Below are 18,147 nucleotides of genomic sequence, written 5' to 3'. Positions count from 1 at the left end.
CACTCACTCACTCACTCATTCAGACACTCACTCACTCACACACTCACTTACTCACTCACTTACTCACTCACTCACTCACTCACTCACTCACTCACTCACTCACTCATGCACTCACACCCAAAAACCATACATACAAACATTAACATAAGAGTATATGTATTACTAAACTGCTGAGTCCATTTAGAGTTGCTTCTTTGTATAGGATTTCAGGGTTTGACCACTTGCTACTGGATAATCAATTAGGAACTGATCCCTGGGGAAGACACATTCTCCCTCTCTCAGTAGTTCTTAATTGCCTGTAGTCTTCACTTAGGGGAAGGCCTGGTGAGATTTCCCTCTTCCATGTTGTCATTTTCAGGTCTTGTTTAGGTTGCAGTTGTTGAAGTATTATGGGAAGGCTTTCTGTCATTTCTAGAAGATATAATGCTAAATATATATTTATATATGTAATATATATTATGTATATATATTTACTATCATCTAAATCAGTGAAAAGACTTCAGACAAATGTCACAGTGGATTTCCCTGGTCATTTTATAGTCTTTCTGCCTTCTCTTGTGAGATAGTCCCAGAACTTTCTGAGATTCCCATATCAGTTCCTTGGGATGGAATTTCTTATTCCCATTTCTGATTCTTGTAATCACTTGGAGAAAGCTGTGGCTTCAAAGGTTATCCTTGTTTTATTTCAGACTTCTGATGATCCCTGTTCTTAGTAGAGAGAAGTAGCACAATAAATAGCCAAATAATATCCCTTAATTTAATAGAATATTATTTTGAAATGTCCTTTTTACAGAGTGAAGAAATCTATAGAAAAAATTCTTGAGTTGAAAACAAATCAAAATAAATGAATATTATTATGTGTTACATTTATAGAACCTTATATGTCATATGTATTTTCTATTTTCTATATTAGTGAAAAGATTTCAGGCAAAACCCAGTATTGTGAATACATAGTGTAAAATACTTTATGTCAAAAAAACCCCCACATGAACATGGAACTTTACTTGGCTGTCGAGATAAGAGAATCTCTTATAGCATGTGCATATTGCATGAAGATGAAGCTCTATGTGTGTGCTTTATGCTTTACCTGTTTCACTCAATATCATGTCATGAATACATTGCCATTTCAATAATACTTTATTACACTTAAATATTTTATTGAGAATTTCATGCAATGTAATTATGTTCACCATCTCTCCCCAAAACTCTTCCACGATTCAACTCCCTTTCCTCTTCATCCCATCAAGGCCAGTTTGTGCTGCCCAAATATTTTTGTATATGTGGCCTTCTACTGGAGTGTGCTTCATGTATTAGGGCTTAGCTCTTAGAGAAAAATAACCTTCCCTCTCCCAGAAGCTAGAGAGTTTCAAAAACTTCTTGGTCAGGGATGAGACTTCATGCCCAACTCCCCTTCCCATGCTGGGGTTTGGTCTGGCTTAGCTTGCACAGATGTTGGACGTGCTGTTGGAACCACCGAGCTCACATATGCAGCTGCCTTGATGTGTCCAGAAGATGCTGTTTCCTTGCACTCTACCACCTCCTCTGTTTTCCCCACAATGATCCCTGAGCCTCAGGAGGAGGGGTGTGGTTTGTATATTCCATTTAGGGCTGAACATTCTGCCATCTCTTATTCTCTGCATCTTGACTACTTTTGAGTCTTTATATTAATCACTGTCTACTACAAAACTTCTTTGATGAAGGTTGAGAGATGCCTTAACTTATGGGTATAATGATGACTCATTAGGACTTGCTTTAATGCTACGTCCATTTAGTTTTCAGTGGTTATATTCCATTCCATCATGTATATCCGTGCTATATGGATGATTTCCCACTAGCTTCACAGCAGACAGTAGGGCTGCACCCTTAATGCTAAAATTATCACTAAAGTAAACTGTGCAGTTGTGTTGGTATGGAATGAGGTTTGTATCTAGGTGGAGTAAGGGGAGGGTGGTTAATTTCATTACTAAGCAATGTATAAAATTCTAAAAGAATTAATAAAAATATTTATAAAAGGAAAGAATACAACATATTGCCCAGGGCTGGCTTGTAGCTCAGCCACAGGGACTTCCTTAGCATGTGCAAAGCTCTGAGTTTAATCTCCAGCACCAACCACCAAAATAAACCAACAAATAAACAAAAATGTACAAAATTTGTTATCTATGTAAGCCCATATTTATTTTCAAATAAAAATAAATATACAAACAATTTTAGCTTTCCCATAAAAACGTGTTTCGTCAATTTAAGATAAACTATTTTATTAAAAAATGGAATTTTCACTTTTAGCAAAGTTGACATTTTTTATGTATCCATTCTATTTTTTAGCCTCAAATTCTGCTCTATTTAATATAAATATCATCGCCCAGATGTTCTGGTCATTCCTGTTTCTCTGGATTCATTATTTTCTTATGTTTTCAAGCCATGTGGGCATCGGCCTCTTCTACAAGCAGCATAGAGTTAGGTATCCTTTGACAGAGACATTAACCTGTTCACATTCATTATTATGCTTTGGTCTTTGAAACCTTTTTACTTTGTATGTTCCTTACTAGTTCCTACTGTTCAATTCCTAGATTATACTCATGTTTCTATTTTGGAATTGTGAAAGGCAAACAGCCCATGTTTGATATAATGGTGCTAATTTTATTGCTTTAAAAAATAAAATATGGAGTTGGTTTTGATAGTACCTGCTTATAACTTCAGTATTTAGGAATAGTGACAGAGGGATTCGAATTTCATGGCTAGCCTTGGCTATACAGTGAATTCAAGGCCAGCTTGGGTTATATGAAACCCCACTTTACACCATAAAATAAATAAAAATTGGATTGACTCATATTTGCTCTGGAGGTTAATCTAAAAATAAAAAGGGCCCAAAGAAACCACAAGCAATGGGGCATTGTTGGAGTAAGCACTGGTTGTCATAGAAGTTTGCTCTAAAGGGCAAAACTCATTTGATTTAAAACTGTTGACATTTTTACGTAAAAAAAAATAGTGCTATATATCAGGCTTCTTAAAATTTTCCTACTTAAGTTTCCTTTTCACCCAATAAATTGTTACATGACTCCAGGTGAACAGATATATAACATAGGTCTGCAAGCCAAAGGTGACTGGTGATTAATCATAATGAAATGTGGTTTAAAGCAATTTTTGGTACAACATTTAATTTTCCAAAATGAGATGATGCTGCTTGTATACATTTACATAACAAATTAAATTTTAGGTAAATATTTGATCCTGTGGGCCATAGAAAGTTTAACATTTTTCAATTGATTAATACCTGTATAATTGGCATTGCTGAGGAACATGCTTTTCATAAACACTGAGTAAAGAGCTGTGGTAGTCTGACAGACTTTTCCAGTCTCAAGCCAAAATTATTTTAGTGATTTTTTTTCATTAGTCTTAATTCAGCTACTTAGACAACAGTTTTGAAAGTCAGACATCTAATGCATATTATCTGGAGATATATTAACATGAGGCTTACATGCTGAGAAACAACAGTAGGAAAATATTAGAAGTCTTGTTTCCCATAATTAAACCATTACGTTTCCACATGAGAAAAACTCTTGATGTGTACAGTAAAAGCACTGCAACCCAGAGCATCCTACAATCTTAAGTCTAGTTGAGGTGATTCAGGCAATGTTTGCCTTGGAGGAATCCACTGTACTGAGCTCATGTCCTGTGCTCAGAACCAAGGTTCCAGTGAGGTCATGTGACATAACACTGGTGAGCGATGCCAGGGACACTTTGGATCCCTCTTTGGGGTTGATTTAGAATTAATTGTTGGATTTTCGATATTTAGAAACCTTCTACAGTTGCCAAACTTTATGACTCTTAGGTTCAGTTTCACGGCCTCATGTGGGGTCACAATTCACAATTTAAAAAGGAGAGTGTATTAAGGTCATCTTAAAAACATGTTGCTCCACCAATTTGACCCTTTGTTTGCTTCAAGAATCTAAAATAAAAATTACGACTATAAAACTTGAGCCAGGCCTCTGTGTCTCTGCTGTGCACCCAGGATCCTTTATCACTGGCTGCTCAGTCATACATAGACAGACAGTGACCAATGAATGGAAAGCAAGGGCATTTACTGGCTCGTTAGACCTTCCATGAATCTTTTTACTTTTTGGATTCAATTTTTCATTTCAAAGTTTAAGAGTGTGGAACATATGTGTCACTTACGATGTCAGAGGGATTTTAATCTTCTGTGATCAAAAATTATTAAGTATGTATTGGAATAACTTTGGAATCAAGCCTCATATAGATCAAGAATCACAAAGGCAATACAATGTGTATATATATATATATATATATATATATATATATATAATTTTTAAAGTGTGTGTGTGTGTGTGCATGTACCTGTGTGTGCATGTGCCTGTGTGTGCATGTGCTCTCAGAAGCCAGACACATCAGATCCTCCTGCAGCTATAGGCAGTAGTGGGCCACCTGACATAAGTGTTGAATATGAAATCTGGGTCCTAGACAAGAGCGGTATGCCTGTGAAATACAGAACCATCTCTCTAACCTCTATAATTTTTTTTTAAAAAAAGGATAAAGAATTGTAAGATGACCCAAGGTTCTGCATCTTGATCTAAACAGTGGCTATGCATGTATAACAATGTGTAAAATGCCACTGAGCTAAGAAAGTGTGATGTGGGATTCCCCTCTGTATGATGTGATTACCATTGATGAATAAAGAAACTGCTTTGGAGCTATAGCAAGGCAGAACAGAGCTAGGCAGGAAAAACTAAACTGAATGCTGAGAGAAAGAAGGGTGGAGTCGGATAGAAGCCAGAGACAGACACTGGAACTTTACCCCGTAAGCCACAGCTATGTGGCGATACACAGATTAATAGAAATGGGTTAAATTAATATAAGAACTAGCCAATAAGAAGCTAGAGCTAATGGGCCAAGCAGTGATTTAATTAATACAGTTTCTCTGTGGTTATTTCGGGAGTCTGGGAGGCTGGGAAAGGAACAAGCAGCCTCTTACTAAAGAGGTGTCACTTTACAGACTCATGTAAAAGGTGAACTGCAAGATGTTGGGTGGTACAACGGGAATCCCACAGGGAAAGGCTAGTAAGACAGCAGCCTCTAGTGGTCTTGGAGTCCCAAGCCCATTATCTCACCTGATGAGTCTCAGTGGAGAAAAGATGAGCTTATAAAGTCTATTTAGTGAGGCCACAGGGAGTTCTGAATGAGTGACAGGGTAGAGAGAGCACTTGGTACTGGGCCATTGAGAGTTACATTTTAAAAGAACATAAAGAGGATTATACAGATGAGTTGATTTCAAGGAGCTCAGTTTCCCGTCACTCTTTTGGAATCACCCCACAGTCTAGAAAGACTAGAAATCTCACTGTTAAAGAGACTCTGAAGGAAAAGACAGATATATTTTATTAATGACTTTGCAAATTCCTCATATCACTTTTTTTGGGGGGAGTCACCTGGTAATTTGTAATAAGACACAGAGTTGTTATAGTTTTTAAGTTGTTAATTCCCTACTTCAGATTGTAGCCCAAGGAAATAGCTCAACAAAACCCACAAGATTTATTTACTTAAAAATGTTTCTCTGGCTTATACTAAAGCATGGAAACAACTAGCTGAGGGACGGCTAATTAAGCCATCTTAGCAACACGGTGGGATAGTGCTCCACTGGAAATGGCAGATATATGGGCTAAGGAGATACATAGAGAAATCAAGCAAAAAATTAGGAAATAGTGTGCCCGTGGTGAATGCTGAACACATAGAACACAGTTACACCATGATAAAGGTTGTCAGTGAACTGTGAATCACTGCTGTGGTCTAGGGACGGTGGGATCTACACTTTGAGGTTTGGTTTGAAATAGTATCATTGTTGGTAAATAAGTCCATCAAGGAATGCAGATGCATAAATCATATGTCCAGAGGTAAGACAGTGTTTATGAAAATGGTATGTAAAGGTCAGAATAAGACATCTGTCGAGGTAGAGGGTGGGACAGAGATTTTAGAGGACTTGTGATTTTAGAGTTTGAGCAAATCACACGTCGTGAAAGTAGTTACCACACAGAAGAAATGCTTTTTCCAAAAATAGTTTTCAATTTGGCTAAATTCCCAAAATAGTGAAATGAAAATTCATGAGAGAAGTTGTTCCAGAGATGGCAAGTTTCAGTCAGCTGCTCTGTTATTTTTTCCTCAAGCTTTTTCCCTTCTCTCCCCTTTGTCATGATGGAAGGAAGACTTTCTACATTCTGAGGTGCTTTAAAATCTCCTTGTTCTCTCTCTCTCTCTTCCTCCCTCCCTCCGTCCTTCCCTCTCCCTCTCCAAGGGTCACAAAATCCATCCACTTAACAAGAGAACGTGATTCATTTTTCAGTGCAAAGAGCAAACACGCGGTAGAGCCCTGCCAGGACTGGAACTACTGGGCAAGCATAGCAACAGCACCTTGTTTGCTCCTTCTGGATGCATGAGATAGTGACAGGGTTGGGGGTGGGGTGGAGGTGAGTGTGTGGTGGCGGCTGGGTTGAGGTCACACATTCCTTCTCTTTCTATCCCGAGAAGGTTCAAATCAATACTTGTGCATATTCATTTTGAAATGAAAAACGTTAGGGTACCAGCCATGTTAGCATGGCTGTCCCTGGCTGGGGGGACCCTCTTCCTTTTGAGGTGTTCCTTGTGAACAGACTATTTTTGAAAAATGGTGGCAAATCTTGCTAAGTATGGGAGGGCACCAGGTCTTTCAGGAAGAGCCAGAGCTTTGTACTTGGCATGTATTGTTACCCTGGAGACACCAATACTTGTTGACTCAAGTAGCAAAGGTAGGAAGGATTCCCTGAAGGAAACCTGAAGGAGTCTTGAACTATTGGTCTAAAACTTTAAAGTTTTCTAAAGAGAAAATAGATTCAAGGATGAAAGATGACTCGCCCACATTTACAGCCACCAGATAGGATGTGGCCCAAAACATTTCTGAGGATTTCTGCCCACTCTGCTGCCTCCACTCCTTGCTGTAGCACGCCAGTCTTCCATGATCGCTTCACGACTGGCCTCTTCTGTAGCCACACAGATGACTACTATCCAACTTTGAGGTGTAGCTGGTAGCTGTCGAATGCACAAAGAGCCTCTTGAAGTCATGAGAAGCATGAGTCAGCAAGTCATAAAACACAGCACCAGCCCAGGACCTCATGTTTGCTTTCTTTGTTTGTCTACCAGAGGGGAGAAGTTTAACCTCCAGCATCCAACTGTGGTGTCATACTACCTGGAAGGGCGTGTGACCCTAAGCAAGTTTTTTGAACTTTCTGAACCAAAGAGTCCTCACCTGCACTCTGGGGTTTTGTAACTGTCCCTACTTTCTAGAGGTATTGGTTGAAATTATTTGAAATACTCTTTTAGGTGGGGCCTGCCTATTAAGAGCATTCAATATAAATGTCAGGGGCTGATTTACTCAAGGGGCAGTTAGAGTGACAGATGCCCAGATCTTAAGAAAACAGTGCTATATTTTTAAAAAGTTGTTACGTTCACAATAATAGGAGGGAGTGGGAGGACACACGGTGCAGCACATGAGAGGAGGCCAGAGGACAAATTGCAGGGAGACAGTTCTTTCCTTCCACCACAAGGGTCCTGAGGGTGACGCTCGGGTCATTAATGCTGGCACCAAGAACTTTACCCACTGAGCCATCTCAACAGCCCCCAGCTCTTTACATTCTGTGGGGGCAGAGTATTGTTCAGGCACAATTATTGGTGCTTTAAAGACTTTTCTGGGAGCCGGGCGGTGGTGGCGCACGCCTGTAATCCCAGCACTCGGGAGGCAGAGGCAGGCAGATCTCTGTGAGTTCGAGACCAGCCTGGTCTACAGAGCTAGTTCCAGGACAGGCTCCAAAACCACAGAGAAACCCTGTCTCGAAAAACCAAAAAGAAAAAAAAAAAGACTTTTCTGGGGTTCCCTTTTACCTCATCTTTTTAACAGGACATACCAAGAACTAAAACCATATTTTAATGATTTAAAAACATACTGTTAAACATCATCAAACCCTGAACTTACGTGTAATTTCATTGCTACCTTCTATACATGGTAAACATGTCTGTATACAGAAATGATAGATTCCCTATGGCAATATTCATTTGCATTTTGAGGGCAGTTTTGTTAAATGATGCATATGTACAATTAATATTAATGTTTATTTATTTGAAACGTGAGGTAAATATTTTTTCTACACCTCTGGTTTAAACTCTACCCCTCTATAATCCTTCCACCAGCCCAAGCCAGTGGATTAATTGAATAAAGTCTGTTATATAAACATTTACACAAGGTTTATATTTTCATGATGGAATATTTATTTTGTAACATCATAGTCCATATCTGAAGCTATGAATGGCAGGTTCTCAACCCTCTTGTAGGTGGAACACGATATGGAAGAAACTGGGAAACGGATACAGCAAACCTAATGCATTTTCAGGATAATGAAGGCTCATGAGGATACAAGTATCCTCATGACTTTTTTTAAAAAAAATATTATCATGGTGTTTCTCAGCATGGACATGCCCACATCTGGGAAGATGGCAAAAATGCTGCTCAAAATAAAAAAAAAATCATGTCTGTTCAACTTTGATGAAAGGTTGAATTTCTCCATCTGTCAGTGTCACCGGTCCTATGAGTACAATAGATCAAGCTTCGGTCTTGGACATGTTCAGTCAGACAGAATCATAAAGAAGCCAGAGAGAGCAAACTTTACCCATTCTATCTCATGTTCTGAGCAGAGCTCACACCTGAGAAGTCTGGGATTAGAGCATCTGGAGAGCAAGGCAGTGGTGGAGCTGCCTGTGCTGATCTGAGAGGTGCAGCCAGGATTCTAGCAGACGCATTTTATGTGGGCTCATAAAGAGCACGTCTATTCCCTGTCCTGTAAGGGAATCTGAGGATGGTCTATCTGATCCAGGCTGTAGTTTGTAAGTGACTTACTCAATGTCATCTGAATACCTAACGGCAAACCTGAAACTGCTTTGACTTCTAGTGTTTGTTTCATAATTTTCTACATCTGGATGTGTATGTATGTCCGGCTGTCCATGGAAGGCAGAGGTCAATGTTGGGTGTCTTCTTCAATACCTTGCTACCTGAATTTTTAAAATAGGGTTTCTCATGGAACCTGGAGCCAACAAGCTGCAGGGATTCTCCTGCCTTTGTCTCCCCAGGGCCAGGATTGTAGGCACATGAGCTTACACCTAGCTTTTGTGTGTGCTGAGGACCTGAAGTCATTCTTACGCTAAAATGGCAAGGACTTTGTCAGCTGAGCAGTCTCTTAAGCATTGGCCTGGCAGACAGTTACCCCAGCCCATGGTGCCCTCTGCTCTGTTGGGGCTCTATCTGTGTGTATTTGTATTTTTTTAATTTGGGTTGTCTCTGTTTCCTGGGCCATTGCATGCCAAACTACTTGTTGATCACTGTGTCTTCTGTGGGATGACTTGTCTTTGTGAAATGGGGAAAGCCCATCCTGAGAGGTGTGTTTGGTCAATGGAAAAATGTGTTAGGATTGCCTACTCTACATTAGTGAATCTATAAATCGTTACACTCAGAAAGTTTATAACCTTACGTGTTCGAGACCCTCTCTCCTAGTCGTCACAGATAAGCTATACTATCATGCATCTCTCTTGTTCTTGCAGCTTGTTTCCACCTGTAACTAATTTAGACAAGAATTATTAGCTGGACTAGGAATCAACAGGCAAGGCAACCATGTCCTCACTGAGAACCACTGATGTCCTATCTCCTCATTTCACAGAACTTGACTGGACACTCACAGATGCTTAGGACTTGCATAAAGTCATAGTCAGTCACCTACTAAAGAGGACAGGCCAGGGCTCTGGTTCTGGATGGGATTGAATGCTGCTGATTTCCCTGGGGCATTGTTCATGCCTCGATAACATCTTGGAGGCCATCTAACTGAGCGGAGCCAACCCGGAAGGGTTCCCTGGAATGAGGTGTCTAGCACAAAGGCTACATGTAAATAAAGCTATGGTGCTCCAGACTGTCTGCTGGGAAGAGCTGGGAAGCAGCTCTCTTTAGGAGGAAGAGCTGTCTGGAGTTACCCTGCTGTATCTTAACTGATTTGGGAGAAAGATTGTTGTTGATCTCAACTAAAGGAAACGGAAGAACTTAGTTTCTTCAGAAAACTAATTAATTACTTAGACTGTGGTTTCATTAGTATCTCTTTATGTACTCCAAGCCCTGCCCCCACAGTGTTTGCGTTTCTAGTTGTCATGTGATTTGAAACACTTCATTTTCTAGACATTAGTGGTTTGTTAAATTTTGTGTGTACTTTGTATGTCTGGTGCCTGCAGAGACCAGAGAAGGGTATGAAATTTTCTAGCCTGGAGCTGCGGATGGTTGTGAGTCACCAGATAGGTGCTGTGAACTGAATGTAGGTCCTTTGCAAGGCAGCAAACACTCTTAAGGCTGTTTATCTGGCTCCTAACGCTGTGTGCATTAAAGGAAGAGCAGATGATTGAACAGCATAATTGTGTACCTCTAGCCATCAACGTGAGAAACTGAAGCGAAGGAAATAAGTGTGGCACACTTCAGTGGAAGGATTAGGAAGAAGATTTTTTTTTTTAATGTGCGTATATGCTTTCTGGATCAGGGACACAAAGTTCATCCTGTCTTTTCATTTCCCAGAACGACAAAAGAGTCACCCTGTGGAGTGGGGGTCATGCTTTGGAAATCAGCTCTGCCCTGAAATGCACGATTTACAGTCACTTATTCAGTGTGGAAGGAATGCAGTTAAGAGTATGGTCGCAAGCTTCTTGCAGTGCTTAGTATCCCAGCGTGCTTTCTTTTCTGAAACACAGTTTTGAAAAAGATGATAATTTTAGAAGCTGGGCACACAATGCCGATCCTGTTCCCAGCTCTGGCTCCCAGGACGGACAGGCAGGGAACTCCACTGACCCATATTTAAAATGTTGTCTCTCAGGATTCAAATGAATTCAGATTCTTATAAGGAAAGATCAGGTGTATCCTGGGAAGACTGTGTCCTGAAGGCCTCAGTGACAGTCTTTGGATGCTGGTGGCATCTCTACCTGGTCACTGGTCTTTGGCAGCTACTAGCCTGTGGACCCGATCTCCCTTACTAAAGACCCATACAAGAGACGGACCATCTTAGTTCCTTTCCTGTTCCTGGGATAAAACACCCTGACAAGAGAAATTTAAGGGAGAATGGCTTATTTTGGTTTATAGGTCTGAGGTACATAATCAATCATGGTGGGGGAGTCACGGCAACAGGCAAAAGAAGCTGGTCACATTTCATCCACACTAAGAAAGCAGAGAGAATAGGAAATGGGGCTGGGCCATAAAACCTCAGGTCCTACACACAGTGATCCATTTCCTCTAGTGAGGCCCTATTTCCTTTCCATAGCCCTTCTGAAACAGAGTTGACAGATGGAACCAAGTATTTAGCCATGTCAGCCAACGGGGGGGGGGGGGGGGGCATTTCACATCGCAATCACAACCAGGGCCTTCACAGGCAGTGTCAAGCAATGGGAAGAGGGAAGCTTGCTTTTCTCCAGCATTTTGGCTTTGAAAATTAAAATTTCAAAACCTCCTTTACCATATATTAACCATACAGGTTTCTTAACCCCCTTCCACTACCCCTAATGCATGTGTCCTTCGTGTTGATAAGAGTACTGAATGGCTTCCTAAGCAACGCAGCAGTGAGGTTGAGGGCACGTTGCCTGCATCTGATTGAACACACCCCTTCTCTTTAACACATCTACTGTTCATCTTCTGGAAATGTTCACTGCGCTGGTTTTTTTTTTTTTTTTTTTCTGCCCTGGTCATGTACTTGGTTTTGCTGGCGATTCTGCATTCTTGTATTGGACTTTCCTCTACCAGCTTGGGAGGATTCCTCTTTGGAGGAACTAGAAGCTTGGGATAACAAAGGAGATTATTCACTTCCCAGAGCCCAGGGCAGAGTTTTAATGAGTTCTCTTCCCAGAAACCGAAGGAGCTGGGCTGTCCTCTGATTCCAACCTGCCTAGTAGCAGGGTCTCAGAGCAGGCTGAATGTGGATGACTGTGTGCATAGGAAATGACTGAAGGTTTCTGTTCTAGCTGCTGGCAGGAGCGAGGAATGACTGAGTTTATTAATGATCTTGCAGGGCTCCGAGCTGACAGTCTATTTGTTTTCATTATGTAAACCAGCGTGGTTTGGGATTATGCAGATTTCCACCTTTTTACTTAGAAGGCAAAGAATATTCATTAAGGATATCAATAAAGACCACGGCGGTGATTGAGTCTCCAAAGCTGTCCCCTGCACGCTGAAAGACAGAAAACTTAAGGGGCTGAGAGAATGAGAGATTGATTGGAAGGCAAATTATAAACCCATTTCAGCTCTTGGCCTGCGGGCTGGGAAGTAACATTATTTGTTGTCAGGGATGGAAAACAACTCAGATTCAGGTCCAAGCGATTATTCCACGGTGACACGGCTGCCTGTCTGCCAACTGCAGCTCCATTTAGACATAGATTAATTAGCCTGGCAGAGGGGGGCGCGGGATCTGAGAGCGGTGCTGAAGCGGGTTGCTCTGCCCTAGTCTCCACTTTGGAGGTCTGCAGATCTGCCCCCCAGGAAGCTGACAACCCACTTTCATTGCTAAACCCACAGCGAACCCGGGTGAGAGATTGGATAGAAAACACTGTGCATGTCTACCGGCTTTCTTAACGCCAACAAGTCAGAGAAAAACCTTCAAACTTCGTTGCTGCCAGGCTGTCCCCATGGAGACAGGGGGGACCAGCTAGCAACCTGTAGACTTGAGTGGCTTATCAATCTTTCCTTTGGTTTTGAATAAACCATGTTGGACTTTTATTATTCCTTCATGGGACATAGAAATGGTAGTGTATACACTCACATGGATAGAGTATGCCCATTACTTGAATTATGGGACAGATGGGATAATAATAAGGAAAATTCTTGGGGGAAGTGAGCCCCAAGTTAGATCACTGGAAACAGTATATTACAGGCTCGACAAGAGGGCTTTTGAGCCTTATTAGAATCTTCCTTACAAGGAACCTATACATCTTTCACGTTTTTCTTGTATCTTAGCTGACTTCTGTTTGTTTCCTCAAGGCATGGGACAGTGTGGGGTCCATTGTAACTCACCCCACCACGAACTTACCGAGGGCAAGATGGCAGTGGAGAGCGGGGGCTGAGGTTCCTGCCCTCGGGTGGGGGTGGGGAGCTTGGATTATCAACAACACCCTGTCCTTTCTCTCCAGCGTTCTGGGCTCCGTGGCAGAGTTCCATCCCGCCAGCCAGCGTAGTAACTAACCCCTGTGGACTCTGCGGCAGCCTGGGTTGCTGCTGTTGGGAGCTGTGGTGGGCAGTGGCAGTACGACTCCGAAAGAAAACCCTTGTAGCGTGTAGATTCTCCCCTCCTCATGAAAACTTAGATGAGGATTTTTCTTTTTCACTGTTAACACTTCATTGCACGGATTTCTCCCCCCAGTGGTGGCGCTGAGCGGTACGCGGTGCTTGCAGAAGGGGGCGGTACTTTCTCTCTGGACCCTGACTGGAAGCCCAGTGCGACTCCAGGGCAGTCACCAACAGAAGCAGATGTGCGAGCCCAGCAGCTGTGTGTCTCTCTTTCTGCCCAGGTTAGTTTGTTTGGGGTTGTTCTTTTCCACGTGGGAGTGCGGTGTTTGGCCTTCCTCTTTCCTCCGCGGGGCTTTCGCGAGTTTAAATGTTGATGGTTTCATTTTAAAAACAAACATTTTTCATTTACTTATTAAAAGAAGAAGGGGGGATACTCTACTGCTGTTAGGGTGGGGTAATATGCCCAGATGGATTGTGAATTGAATACTAAATCACAGGCATTTGGCCGTTATTAAATCTCACCTATATATAAAGCATGGAAATTTACAGGGGTTACCTCCTGTTTCTTTTCTTCTTACCATTTCAGACTCTTTTCCATTACAAGGAGAGAAGCCAGGATCGTTTTAAACCACTGAAGGACTTATGTAGCCCTCATCCGTGCAGGTAAGTGGTGTGTTTAACACAGGTGACTTAGAAAACATACCTTATGTGGTCTGCACCATTGGGACCTCCCAGCTGTGTACAGCCTGTGTTCAATTCATTTAACTTTTAATGGTTACATTAATGAAGAATTATTTCAAGGTCTCAATATTTTTTAAGTAGCTCAATTACTTTGCTTCACATCTTCTCATCCATTGGCTATAATCTCTGCTTCACTGCCGAAACTCTTTTGCTGTTTCTGTCTTCCTAGAGTGTCAATCAACAGCAGAGCTAGAAGGAACTTTGTATTTCTTTATATATAAAAAATACTATCCACTTCATCAGGAACACAGTTGAGACAGGATATTAACCTTTCTGAAATATTCGTCCTGCTACCAAATGGGTACAGTGATAATTGTTAAAGGAAAATGATTTGGAGAGATGAATGCCCCTTGTCACGTCCCTGAGGGTGTCCAGTGGAACTATCTGAGAATGGCTTCTTTATGAATACGTACTGCAAAATCTCCCATAGCCTGTTTTGCTCTAACCAATAATTTTTGGTTTCTTTGCTATAAGGCATTTAATTACAACTGGCAAGAGTAATGTTTTATAAAATATAATTTCAGAACTTCAGAAGCTAAGGCAGGAGAATTAGGAGTTCAGGGTCATCCTTAACTGCCTCACAAGGTCCAGGCTAGCCTGGGCTACAAGAGGTCCTCCTCAGTCTAAACAAGAGCCTCTGAGAGAACACTGGCATTGCGGAGTGAGTGGGCAGCTGTGCACCTGGATCATTTCTTTTGGTTCTCTAGAAATGCAGATGAAAAGTAGATAGCATTGAAGGCCGCTGAGCTGTGCCAGAAGACACCTTCAGCCCAGAAAAGTGCTATTTCCCTTAACACGCTTTAGTAGATCTTTTGTTAGTGATTTTCTATTATTGGGGGGGGGGGCAGGTTTCTAGCGCTGTTATCCTGATTAAGATAAAAGAGTAGGGGTTAAGGTGCCTTCCTTGCTTTTACATTAATGAACTGCCTTGTATGAAGATGATAGAAAATATGGGGTTTTAAAAAAGATCATATCTGAGTTGTTCATAGTAGAAAACATATACACAACCTCAGCCAGAAGGGAGTCATATGAACACAATAAATGAAATTACTTTTTCCCGAACTCTTCTCCGAGTAGCAAGTCAAGGGGCTGTGGAGACTGATGGAGCCAACCTCAGGGCACAGAGAATGGCTCCCATCTTGAGTTTTAGGATGCTTAATGTTTTCAAGAATGGCTTGGATGGTGTAAAAGAGAATACTGTCTTTTAAAAATCACCTGTGCCATAACTGTTAAAGCCTTGAGATGATGGCAAAAGGATCCAAGGTGAAAAATTAGCAGGAGAAGCAATCAAAAGCTGATCAAAGTCTATGTGGGGAAGATGCCGAGCTAGGGCCTGGGTGGTGAAGGGTGGGCTGTAGGACCTACATCGGATATGAATAGCAGTTATAATTCTGTTCAATCTAGTACAGCACCAGGGAAATAGCGCCCAGGAGCCTGGAAGCCTGCTAGGTGAGTGCTAGCTTGGGAGAGTTGCCAGCTGCTCTGTACGTCACTGTCCTAACTCCGGCTTGAACATCTGCAGCAGTGATGGGCAGGTGCTTCACATAGCATAGGACCAGACAACATGGAATCCCATGTGCAAAGGGTTAATTCTTGTTCCAGACATTTAATAGCAGTAGGCCATTCATGTTTTACAGGAGAAATATCCTTGTGCCTGTATTGTTTTTCTTGTTGTGGTGATGGAATACCTGAACATCTTCAGCGAGGAAGGACTGGTGCTGGCACATTTGTCGTGGTGGCGCAGGAATGGTGGCGGAAGCGGCTATGGCTGTGTGGAAGGAATGTGAAGTAGATGACTCCATCATAGGGGCAGTCAGGAAGTGTGGGGTGCAGGAACTTGAGGGATTTTTAATTCATAAACCCTACCCCTAGAGATCTAAATCAAGATTTTGTAGCCAAAAGATCCCACAGCCTCCCCAAAATGACAATGTCCCCATAGGAAGAATAGTGTGCAGGAAACAGCTTCAAACAGTCACAGAGAATGGACAAGAGCAGGGGTCAGGAAGTGGGACCTTACTAGAAGGATTCAACTAGTTGGGGACCTAGTAGCCAAACACACGAGCTGATGGGGCCCCTGCACAGTCAAACCATGATTAAGTCCTACATGTCTCCATCCTGGCGCCCGCCTCAAGGTGGTCCCTTCTCAGTGAATTAACCCTTGCCACAGTTTTATCCTCACTTGGTTCTGCAGTTTACTGATGGATTTCCTGCATCTGCATTTCCATACCCATAATTCCGGTCTTGTTAAGGAAGAGCTTTGCTCTTCTCCCCCAGTGTAGCCCCTAACCCTGCTTACACCTTCATGCCCTTGGTCACACTGCTCTCTTCTTCCCACCTCCTGACCTCCTCTTGTCCGTTCCTCCCCTTCTCAGTATGACTGTTTGGAGCTGTTGCCCTCCATGCCAGTCATCCTGCCAGGTTGCTGTCATCTTGTAACCCCTCAGGGAGCTCTCACCCATGCTTTAAAGCTCCCTTCGATGGCAGCCCACACAGCACGGCATCCTGCCCTGACTTTGCTTAGCTCTGACAGCCAGGCCATAGCTGCAGTGAAGGGGTGAATGGGTGGATGGACAAGTTAATGAAGGGAGAGCTCACTCCTGAACAGTCTTCTCTCATTGTATTCCCCTGACACCTTTGCTCTGTCTTTTCCTGGGGAGACATTAATAAGCATCTGTTCACCCCAGGTAAAGCAACAATGACAGAACACAGAACTGATTCCACCAAAGTCTTGCTTGGTGAACCAGTGAGTTTCCTGGGGTCACTTACAGGAATAAGGATGAGTGGACACATACAGGACCATGGGTGACTCACATGGAGCTTCATCACCATCCCAGGAAGAGTGATGACTCACAGAAGTTACATCCTGGGGGTTTCCCCGCACAAGTGACAGTCCCCATGGAAGAGTCTCCTCTCCCTCAGCAATTGCTTACGGGTTTGTTTTTATAACCTTATCGTGGGGCCCTTGTGAATTTTAACATTTCCGTGTTTCCCAAGACTGGTAAGTTTTCCGAGTTTCTCTCCTCCCTCCAGGAGGGAATGTTTCAGGACAGAGGGAGTATCTATGCTATGTCACATCCTTTGACATTCTGTTCATGGGCACACCCTCTCACTACCTACACAGGGCTGTTCTGAGCTCATCCTGTCCTGCCTCGTTTCAGTGGGTCAGCTCTTCCAGTGGCTTCTTGAGAACAGTGATTTTGTTTGTAGATATCCAACCTTGTAAGTCTTTGCTATTCTTCTACAAGTTAAAAAAAAAAATAAAACAAAAAAACAACCCACAACTACCAAGCAGCATAAAGTGGAAAGCAAAAAGGGTGTTAGGATTAGCGTGACTACATACTTCATGATGACGTTGTTGCTAACGACAAAGGTGGTGCTGGGAAGATGGCTCTGTGGGTGAAGGGCTTGTGGCATGGTCTTCCAGTGTGGATCCTCTGCACCCACGTGCAAGCCAGGTGTGAAACTCTCACCCCAGAACTTCCTGGTTAGAGAGTCTAGCTAAAAGAGCTAGTTCTAGGTTTAATGAAGTACCCTATCTTGAAAACTAAGGGAGGGAACAGTAGAGGAAGACTTTCAGAGTTTAGCAGCGTGGGTTTGTGGAGACCGTACTTCACTCTCATCTTCAGGGGTTGCTCTGATGTTTTCTATCCATGGGACTTCCCCCTCCCTCTTTATCTTCTCACTGTCTGGTCTCCCTTGGGACTCAGCTGATAAGGAGCGATGGAGGTTGTGGCATGAACCTTTCCTTTTGAAAATCCCCTGTGGGTAGGGCTGTTACATCTCTAGTATTTTTGTTATTGATATTCATCTACTCATTATATAGCAGAGTTTGGGCACCATGGACCTCAGAAGAGACACGGTCTCTGTTTCCAGGATCTAGTGGATATCAGTTGAGATCTGTCTGAGGATGATTTATGGTTGTGAAAATTCTCTCCAGAGCCTGGCACTGTCAGCATTTTTCTTTGCTCAGTTTGGTACTATGCCCACCTGGCGGCTTCTTCTTCTTCTTCTTCTTCTTCTTCTTCTTCTTCTTCTTCTTCTTCTTCTTCTTCTTCTTCTTCTTCTTCTCCTTCTCCTTCTCCTCC

The 18,147-nt window shown here is 42.4% G+C and overlaps 1 protein-coding gene across 2 annotated transcripts in view; it reads left to right on the top strand.

Annotated features, from left to right (window-relative positions):
• Csgalnact1 (chondroitin sulfate N-acetylgalactosaminyltransferase 1) overlaps positions 1-18,147 on the top strand; it is a 339,276-nt gene that overhangs the window by 135,520 nt on the left and 185,609 nt on the right. For both annotated transcript variants that reach the window (XM_005367767.3, XM_026789580.1), the window contains exons 2-3: positions 13,455-13,602; positions 13,908-13,984. The gene's annotated coding sequence lies outside the window, so the exon portion shown is untranslated. The remainder of the gene's footprint in view (positions 1-13,454; positions 13,603-13,907; positions 13,985-18,147) is intronic.

This window comes from Microtus ochrogaster, unplaced genomic scaffold (assembly GCF_000317375.1).
Source record: "Microtus ochrogaster isolate Prairie Vole_2 unplaced genomic scaffold, MicOch1.0 UNK23, whole genome shotgun sequence".
NCBI lineage: Eukaryota > Metazoa > Chordata > Mammalia > Rodentia > Cricetidae > Microtus > Microtus ochrogaster.
This window is presented reverse-complemented; position numbering and strand designations above follow the sequence as displayed.